The sequence below is a fragment of the Sebastes fasciatus genome, chromosome 1 (genome assembly GCF_043250625.1).
Source record: "Sebastes fasciatus isolate fSebFas1 chromosome 1, fSebFas1.pri, whole genome shotgun sequence".
Classification (NCBI taxonomy): domain Eukaryota; kingdom Metazoa; phylum Chordata; class Actinopteri; order Perciformes; family Sebastidae; genus Sebastes; species Sebastes fasciatus.
In genome coordinates, this window is record NC_133795.1 from 3,913,591 (window position 1) to 3,924,307 (window position 10,717).

Sequence of the window (10,717 nt, forward strand, 5' to 3'; positions counted from 1 at the left end):
TTGTTGGAGTAGTTGTGGTAGGAGTAGTTGTGGTTGGAGTAGTCGTGGTTGGAGTAGTTGTGGTTGGAGTAGTTGTTGTTGGAGTAGTTGTGGTAGGAGTAGTTGTGGTTGGAGTAGTCGTTGTTGGAGTAGTTGTGGTTGGAGTAGTTGTGGTAGGAGTAGTTGTGGTTGGAGTAGTCGTTGTTGGAGTAGTTGTGGTTGGAGTAGTTGTGGTAGGAGTAGTTGTGGTTGGAGTAGTCGTGGTTGGAGTAGTTGTAGTTGGAGTAGTTGTGGTTGGAGTAGTTGTGGTAGGAGTAGTTGTGGTTGGATTAGTCGTGGTTGGAGTAGTTGTGGTTGGAGTAGTTGTTGTTGGAGTAGTTGTGGTAGGAGTAGTTGTGGTTGAAGTAGTCGTGGGAATTCCTGTTTGAACGGAAAGCAAAATCTCTGTCAACCCACATGACAAATTACAACACTAAAGAACAAAAGCCCAATTTCTTCAATGTAACTGGACTTGATCATTTAATTCTTCGGCACCTTTATTTTTAATTGCCTCAATAGCAGATTTACTTATTGTGGTGGAAGAGGATGCTAATTTTTTATGATACAAATTTGAGTTTCGAAACATATGTTTTAATTATAAATGTGGCTTGTTGTAAATAAAGATGTCCATTCTTTATGGTATCCAGTTAGTTCTATGATGTGTGGTGCCTTCTCTAATTATATGTGAACAATACCAACTGCAGTGTGCTTACTGTATGCATAAACTTACCTTCACAAATGACACCAGCATCCTCAGCATGATGACAGTAGTGGTACCCTAATCCCCGATGGGTACAGTTTGTTAGTGATGCTTCATTCCCTGTACAGTGAAGGTCAGCTAACCAAATTGGTCCAGTGCCCTGTCCAAAATATGCATTTCCTAGAGCTGACAGAGCTCTGCCACAGCCCAGCTGTCGACAAACCACATGAGCATCATTCAAATCCCAATAGTTGTCACAAACCGTCCCCCAATTGTAGTGGCGGTAGATCTCCACTCTGCCAGAACAGCTGCTGTTAGAGTTGACCAGTCTCACTGCAGGATATGGTGCAGTGTATGGATGAATTGCGACTGGAGTCGTGGTTGGACTAGTTGTTGTTGGAGTAGTTGTGGTTTGAGTAGTTGTTGTTGGAGTAGTTGTGGTTGGAGTAGTCGTTGTTGGAGTAGTTGTAGTTGGAGTAGTTGTTGTTGGAGTAGTTGTGGTAGGAGTAGTTGTGGTTGGAGTAGTCGTGGTTGGAGTAGTTGTGGTTGGAGTAGTTGTTGTTGGAGTAGTTGTGGTAGGAGTAGTTGTGGTTGGAGTAGTCGTGGTTTGAGTAGTTGTGGTTGGAGTAGTTGTGGTTGAAGTAGTCGTGGGAATTCCTGTTTGAACAGAAAGCAAAATCTCTGTCAACCCACATGACAAATTACAACACTATAGAACAAAATCCCCATTTCTTCAATGTAACTGGACTTGATCATTTAATTCTTTGGCACCTTTATTTTTATTTGCCTCAATAGCAGATTTGCTTATTGTGGTGGAAGAGGATGCTCATTCTGTATGATACATATTAGAGTTTCGAAACGTATGTTTTAATTGTAAATGTGGCTTGTTGTAAATAAAGATGTCCATTCTTCATGGTATCCAGTTAGTGCTATTATATTAGGTGCCTTCTCTAATTATATGTGAAAACCAACTGCAGTATGCTTACTGTATGCATAAATTTACCTTCACAAAAGACACCAGCATCCTCAGTATGATGACAGTAGTGGTTCCCATATCCCGGGTGTTGACAGTGTGTTAGTGATGCCTCATTCCCTGTACAGTGAAGGTCAGCTAACCAAATTGGTCCAGTGCCCTGTCCAAAAGCTGCGTTTCCTAGAGCTAACAGAGCTCTACCACAGCCCAGCTGTTGACAAACCACATGAGCATCATTCAAATTCCAGTAGTTGTCACAAACCGTCCCCCAACGGTAGTGGTGGTAAATCTCCACTCTGCCAGAACACCTGCTGTTAGAGTTGACCAGTCTCACTGCAGGATATGGTGCAGTGTATGGATGAGTTGTGATTGTAGTCGTGGTTTGAGTAGTAGTGGTTGGAGTAGTTGTGGTTGGAGTAGTCTTGGTTGAAGTAATCTTGTGAATTCCTGTTTGAAGGCAGAACAAAATCTCTGTCAACCCACATGACAACTGCAGGTTGCAATTACAACACTATTGAACAAAAGCCCCATTTCTACAATGTAACTGGACTTGATCATTTAATTCTTTGGCACCTTTATTTTTTATTGCCTCAATAGTATATTTTCTTATTGTGGTGTAGGAGGATGCTCATTCTGTATGATACAAATTAGAGTTTGGAAACATATGTTTTAATTGTAAATGTGGCTTGTTGTAAATAAAGATGTCCATTCTTTATGGTATCCAGCTAGTGCTATTATATTAGGTGCCTTCTCTTATTATATGTGAAGACCAACTGCAGTGTGCTTACTGTATGAATAAACTTACCTTCACAAATGACACCAGCATCCTCAGCATGATGACAGTAGTGCTCCCCAAATCCCGGATGTTGACAATGTGTTAGTGATGCCTCATTCCCTGTACAGTGAAGGTCAGCTAACCAAATTGGTCCAGTGCCCTGTCCAAAAGCTGCGTTTCCTAGAGCTGACAGAGCTCTGCCACAGCCCAGCTGTCGACAAACCACATGAGCATCATTCAAATTCCAGTAGTTGTCACACACCGTCCCCCAATGGCCATGTTGGAGGACCTCCACTCTGCCAGAGCAGGGGGTGTTAGAGTTGACCAGTCTCACTGGAAGAATTTCTGGTTGAAGGGAAAGCAAAATTTCTTTCAACCCACACAGCAACTGCAGGTTTCAATTACAACAGTATTGAGTAAAAGCCCCATTTTTTCAATGTAACTGTACTGGATCATTTAATCCTTTTGATATAATGTGCTTTCTCTATTTATATGTGAACAATACCAACAGTGCACTTACTCTGTGCATAAACTTACCTTCACAAATGACACTCGCATCCTCAAAATGAAGACAGTTGTGATTCCCTAATCCCAGATGTGGACAGTCTGTTAGTGATGACTCATTCCCTGTACAGTGAAGGTCATCTAACCAAATTTGTCCAGTGCCCTGTCCAAAATATGCATTTCCTGGTGCTGCCAGAACCCTGCCACAGCCCATTTGTCGACAAACCACCTGAGCGTCATTCAAATTCCAAAGGTCGTCACACACCGTCCCCCAACGGTCAAGGTGGAAGATCTCCACTCTGCCAGAGCAGCGGTGTTTACAGTCGGCTAGTCTCACTTGAGGACTTAGTGGTGCTGTGGCTGTGGCAGGTGTGGTTGAAGCAATTTTGGTTGAATCAGTTGTGGTTTGAGCAGCTGTGGTTGGAGTAGCTGTGGTTGGAGCAGGTGTGGGTGGAGCAGTTGTGGTTGGAGAAGGTGAAAAAATAAAGACACTTTATCCCAATGTGATAAATCAGATAATGCACTTAATCAGGGATAATGTGTGTTTAGGCAAGAACATCTAGAAAGGGAACACATATTTTTTTGCCGTGCTCGGAATTGGAACTTACATGGTTGCCGTAACCACGTAGGAAAACAACATTCCTCCCAAAGACACGCACCACAACGCAATTACAAATGTCCGTATCTGTAGCCAGCAAATACTGCTCATAAGTCCTCATAATTTTTATAGTATCATGCAATTGCTAAAAACCTTATACAGTGCTGTCCCTTTAATTAAAGTTCACAAAGTCATCCTATATCATGTTATTGATGGTTATAGGACATTATTCCAGTTCAGAAACTTAGAATTTATTATCTGTTATTATATGTTAGAGCAGTTCTCTATGTGTCTTTATGACTAGCTAAAGTTACATTAGTTATAATGCTGTGTAAGCCAGGACTCAGATTCTCCCTTCAAACACCTTTGTGACTTTGGCATGGAGGTATAACACATTATGAATGCTTAACTTAAAACATTATGTCCATCACTTATAATACTTCATAATGCTTGTTAAAGGTCGTCATGCATGATTATAAACATGTATAAAGAGTTTTATAAAGCCTTATGAATGCATTATAATGTCTTGTGAATTTGCTTATTGTGCATAATAGGCATGACCTTCATGTGTCTATCAATGTATTATATCTCCACATAAAGAAATATAGATTTATAATATTTGGCTGTGTAACCCAGTTAAAAATTACTGCAGCACTAACTAACTCACTCACTTGGTTATACTCCCAAGCCGACAGACACCAGCTCCGCCATGAGCTGCCGGTGACAGCAGCCACCAAGTTGGTCTGTGTGCACGTCGGCTTGGGATTATAACCAAGTTAGATAGTTATTTATTATTATTTACTATTATTATTTAGTTAGTTAGTTAGTTAAAGGAGAACACAGGGAACATTACGCCGGTAATGCCTTGGAGATAAGTTTTACTTTGTGGTGGTAGTTTTGGTATGCTAATGTTGAGTCGGTAGCTAGCTAGCTAGCAGAAGCTACCGGCAAGTTATGTAAACACGCGCTATAACATGGACATGCAGTCTAGCCACAACTCATTTTTTCTGTCAGCCATTTGGTGCTGGGCAAGCAGTGTACAGTGGGTTTATCAGAGCTTTGTCACTGAAACAACTGCCCCCGAGGCTGGAAACCACGTTGATGAGAGTGGCGAGAGTGAAGGTAAATAATAAAGTTGCTGGCTGTAATACCAAAACAATAAGCAGAAAGATGCTGTAATGTTCTATAGAGCTGGAGGGGACTGCAGAGTGAGGTGGTAATCCTCTGTGGTTTTGACACTCCCTGCAAGCCCCTTCACATTACAAGAATTATTTAATTTATTTGATCTATTGTTAATATAAACTATTGATTAGTGAAATTTTAATCTCATAAGAATTTGAGCTTAATGTGTAAACTGGTAATATGTCAGACACTTTACCTGTCCATCCTGTTAAAGTCTGCATTAGTAGGAGCAACAGCATACCCCGAGTCATCCCCATTATGGGCCACATCCAGCAGATTAGACGTACACTTGCTGAATAGAACAAAAGAGACATTTTAACAAACTGTGTGAAAGCAGACTCTAATGGCTTGCTCAATAATGGATGTAAATGCAAATACAAACTCACAAAATTATCAAATCATTCTACCATCAACAAGGTCAGAAATTAGATTACATTAATAGATTAAAAGATGGTTTATTTCCAGTGTAACTCTTGAAGTGGGTGCTTGGGAATCCAACAGTAGCCATGTTTCCATTCAATTGAATTTTAAGCAAACTTTTGAAATGTTGCAAGAAAGAAATGCAAACTAGGCACGTTTCCATCAACTGGTTTGGAGCAAATAAACTCGGCTACAATGTAGTTTTGTCAGAAGTTGACAGAAGTAGGCTTTGCATGGCTGTAAACTCCTAGTAGACAGAGTAGAAAAAGTAGAGGTTGTGAACTGGAAACAAAACAGATTGCCTTGGCCATCTAACCCATGTAAGATAGAAAAATGGCAAGGGGTCTTCATGAATTTTTTTCAATTGGGCAAGTGTTAATTGTTCTTTCATGTCCGCTAGTATTGGCCATGTTTCATGCTGTCCGTAGACAAAGACAAGCATTCGTGCGTTATGGGATTACCCAGGAAGAGACTGAGGAACTTTTATCGAATTTTGCCATTTCCATACAGCTTTTCTAATGTGATGCTTCAAAATACACATAAAAATATTGAATGGAAACTCAGCTAGTGAGTGAAAGAGCTTGTTCGAGAATTCAACTGTGAGAATGGGACCGTGTAGAAGCCAGTGTTGGCGTCCAGAGACATATAATATAACTATTACATTGTTAGTCACATGTAACCCTCAAAATGTAACTTGAATTGTAAAGATAAACACAATACCAGGGTACAAATTTGCAAGGGAACTGATTTTACCCATTCGTGTTAACAAGTGTTAACCAATTATATCTCATGAATAGCCCAATCATAAAATGTACAGTACTGTCTATATTCTGTTAATCACCTCCACCACTGCCCCCATCATTATTGTCATCATCATTCACTTACTTTTCCAGGTGTGAGGCAGGCAGTTGTCCTTGGAGGCTGACTGGCAGTGCTGCGGCAGTTGTCAGAAGAGAGTCTCTGTGAGCCGCAGACCTGTACTGCGTCCCTTGGTGTACTGGACCATTTATAGGAGCCAGAAGGTAATTAGGTGGCACAATGATGCTCGGTATGTTTTCTGAAGTGGTAGCCAAGTTTAAGAATGTTGAATATCTAGACAAGCAACCAAGTTAACCACTTGACCTTGCCTGACAAGTTATGAGTTGGAACAATAGAAGTTTACAGTATTTTACAATATTTCCACTAGATTGCAGTAAATGAAAGGTCGTCCCCAGAACAACTTACATTATGGGAAAACTTTCTCAGATAAAAGAAAAAATCCATTTGGCTTCTGCCTGATGCAGAACCAGGTCACAGTCTTCAACTTTGGTGGCTCAATTGTATAGCACAGAATTTGAATTCTGTCAAATGATTAATAAGGGGCAACAAGAGTCTTTCCTATATGTCTGCTCTTACGTTCACCACTGTGTTCTAAGGGATGTGAGAGGCAGAGAGTGTTTTACCAGGTGTCCATCAGGCGGGAGAACACATCCACACGGACTACTGGGGTTAACCCTGGAGGGCTAAGGCTGTCACAAGTATGTCTCTTGGTCTCTCCTCTCCAGCCACATTCCCTATTCCTCAGACCCCTTCATTTCCATTTTCCATCCATCCATCCAGCAGGGTAGTGGCTAGAACAGAGCCCCCAAACTGGGGAAACTCTCACAAGATTGTTAAGGTTAGGCATTGTCCTCAAATGGAGAGTTTTTGCAAGTTTTTGCAGATCTCAGATCAGACCTCTGATTGGTCAATACTACTCTGATTACAAACCAGAACGCTGCCGATACAAAAATGCAGATATCTGTTCATAGAGATTATGTCCTAGTTGCTTTGTTTGTTTCTTGCTTGGTGCTCTTGTGTTCAAGCATCTATTATCTGTATGCTTACCTGTACCTACCTACCTGCCTGCCTGTTTCCTGTGTACATGCCCCTTTGCCTTCCGGCCCACTTGTCTGCCTACCTTTACCTGCCTGTAAGGTATTTCACCAATAAAATCACGGAAGTCATCCTGCTTCCTCCTCGTTCTGCGTTTGGGTCCGATCCCCTTTGCCCTGCATAACCAGAGGCAGACATTTGAATTGCATTCCCCTCTCTTTGGTGCCAGGCATCCCTCCAGAGCTCTTTGGAGCCCTGTGGAGGCTGCTCACACCCTGTGCATCCCCTCATAGGCCTCTGAAGCCCCATGAGAGGGCTCCACACTTGAGACATCCCTCCAGTTGCTCCAGGTCTGCAAAAGAAATATACAGTATGACCTCATTGTATGTTTTACATGTGAAACTTTATTTTGCAGTAACTTACAGCTAAGTTTAGTGGATTAACATTCTAACAAAATAGAAACACTTGAGTAGAGTGCAAGCATATGCAAATATTTCTCGTTTTAAAAGTTTAACTGCTGGACACAAGATGTATCCTACTGAAAAGTCCATTCTCAGTATATGTGGACTGGAGGTTTCAAGGTTCAGCATCACCAGTCCAGGTTCCTTCCTGGCCTAGGACGTCTATACCCATGTGCTCCATGGAGGAGAGGAGAACAGTCAGAAGCAAGTAGGATGCCCCAATATGGCTGCTGTTCAATCATTGTCTGCTATCTCACTTTTGCCACCAAAGAGGAGAACCGTTTTTTATCAGCGTGTGGAAGTTTCCAGCTCAAGAGGATGCTGTTATTAGCTTCTCAGAGCAGGGGATCAGTACAGCAACATACGTACACACAACAACACTGATAGTGTAACCATATTTATATAAGACTGACCACAGATGACCCATAGGAACACTAGAGATAAACAGAGACTGATATTAATTCACCTGTTGCCCCAGTGCATGCTGGGAGGCTTTCCACTACACCTGCCCTCCAGTGCCGCTACTGTAATGTAGTTCACCTGTCAACTATGATGGATGGTGATGGGTGTAACTGCAAATGTTTTGGCGGTTAGGACTGCCAGTACTTAGCACACTTAACCTAAAAGTTAATTAGGGTGCAGTGTTGTAAGAGACGTATTCTTAGATTAAGACATTAGACCTCACACATTAAGACATTGATTTCCTGCATGCCACAACTTAAGACAGTTTTTATGGCTTTGTTCTGGTCTGTGTCACAATCCTTTCTGTTCAGCATCATCAGCAACATCTGCCAAGAATGTTGGAAATGTGTCATGGGGCTAAGCCATCAATTAATTTGTCTTAAGTTCTGGGACCAGATGTAGAAACGCATACGCCTTTTCCCACACAACAGAGGAGAAGACATCAAATTATAATGCAAGAAAATTATTCAATGAGTACAACACACGTCCTCCAAAAGTTTAAACATGAAATAAAAATGGATGAGTTTGAGGGGCTTTCATCCAGCTGTCACAGCAGCTGTTGACGAGCAAGTCTTGCATCCACCCAGACCCATATGCTGTACCAATGCAGCCAGGAGAGCCATTGTTGGTGAAGAAAGGCCGGACATTTTTGTAGGGCAATATGAGAAATGGTGGGATGGAATTCCCCAAGGTATTTACAGCACACTCAAGTGTAGCCGACGATGATTGAAAGACGAAGAATATTGAAACATGAAAAGGATAATTAAGTTATTCCCTAATTCTTGAAACTTCTTTCAGAAACTGTTACCTGACCTCAGGCCACCAAGTGCTCAGGCACTTAATTTACAACAGCCTGTTTAAGCTCACAGAAGAGAATCAACAAGACTTATTATCCATTCTGACCATTTGAGCTTGTTGATTTAATTAGGACTCTGTTACGGGTTAAAGGCCCTGATATCTGTTTTTCTTCCCAAAGACTCAGAGAATCCCCAAACTTGCCTGTGGAGCAGAGCGTTTCAGCATGATCCTCAGCCTCTACACCTGGCTCCGGTCCGCAGAGCTCACAATATAGGTTTTATCAACAATTTTAACCTGTTTTGGAATGGTCCCCTCCTCTTCAAAACCTATGGAGTCCACCCCAACACACTGGGTAGCAAAATTGCAGCCAATTTACAGCACACTGTGCAGTCCTCTCCACATGATTGACTGTTTACATTCCACACCCCCTCCCCGGAATCTCAAACTTTGTTGGTGTCACCACAGAGTACTGTCCTCCCCGCTACCTCCCCCCATCAGCCTCGTTTGTCATTGCACTCTCACTGAACAATTTCCCCATACAAACTATGAATACAGACGGGGCCTATCGTCCACACTGCATATCTAAAGGTGTGTGCACTGGAAACCTCTGCCGCCTGCCTCATGCCTCAGCTTGCTCTGCTGGTGTTCCGCCTTCCCCAGTCAAGATCGCCCTGATCACTGCACGATCCTCTTGGAAACACGTCATTCATCCATTCACGTCAATGACTTTTTTTGCAGTGAAAGTATGAAACTTATGTTCTTGACTGAAACGTGCCAGCAAAGTATTGATTATTCACATTTGATCGAGCTTTGTCCTGCAGAGTGTTCTTAGAGTTTTTATCAGTACACCCCGTTTGACGGGCCGTGGTGGTGGACTTGCTGTACTTTTTAATAACAAATTTACATGCCAGATAAAAAGCGCAGATCTTCACGGTTCTTATGAATTGTAAATGTCCAGAGACAGTAGACTAAATCCTATCTATTGACCAGGCCCAATCGGCTCAGACTTTTTATTTTCTATTATAAAGCTGGACAAGGTCCTAATGGTTGGAGATTTTAATTCTCATACTGATGACACCACATGTATTACTGCCTTTGAATTTCTCAATCTCACATAGTCCTTCAATTTTACATTCTGGACCTTGTTTTTACACATGGTATAGATATTGAACTTGTTGGCTCTAAGGATTCATGTGTCTGTGACTACAAAAACAAAGTATTTTTATTTTATATTTGTTTTACATTAGAGTCTCAGCCTTTTTGCCATATGAGAGGCTGCAGCTGTCAATTAGTCTCTCAATAAGCTTGAGGTCTTTTCACTCTGTGGACTCTTTTAAAAAGCAGCTAAAACAAAAAAAAACATCTGTTCAGGCATTTAGGTGATATTTTATGTTTTAACTTTTTATCTGTTTCTCCAGTATATTTTATCCAGTGTTTTATCTTTGTTTTATTTCTTTGATTCTATTTTTATTTTATGTGATTTTATTTCCTTGACTGTGAAGTACTTTGTGCAGATCTGCGAAAGGTGCTACTGTGTATAAATAAACTTGGCTCGCTTGCTTGCGGATTGCAGAAAATTAATGGGTGTATCCCAAAACAATTACCAGTTTAGCTTTTCTCTGGAAATGGATAGCATGTACAGCCAGATAATGATGACTGGGTTTCTTTTGAAAGCTGTCCAAAGAGGACAATGATTTGACCTATTAATTACATTCACACTTTTTTCTGTTGGACTTTAGGTCTACAAGTAATTGTCAACAAGTACAACATCATCTGCTAAACTACCTGCTGCTGTTTGAACATCAGAGATTCAACATCATCAGAGGTACCACCTGCACTCATACTTGCCAACTCTCACGATTTTTCCGGAAGACTCGTTTTTTCATTGCCCTTTCTTTTCACACTTTTTTTCCTTTTCGTTATCTCAACCTGTTTCTGGCACTGTACAGTGTATATAAGCCGTAAGGCCTAC

At 41.4% G+C, this 10,717-nt stretch overlaps 1 long non-coding RNA gene across 1 annotated transcript; it reads right to left on the bottom strand.

The window, feature by feature from the left end:
• Nucleotides 1-3,180: 3,180 nt before the first annotated feature.
• Nucleotides 3,181-6,141, bottom strand: LOC141772477 (uncharacterized). The gene is made up of 3 exons (XR_012594907.1): nucleotides 6,056-6,141; nucleotides 4,947-5,042; nucleotides 3,181-3,399 (listed from the first exon to the last, which is right to left on the bottom strand). It is a non-coding gene; the product is annotated as an uncharacterized LOC141772477 (long non-coding RNA).
• Nucleotides 6,142-10,717: the final 4,576 nt, after the last annotated feature.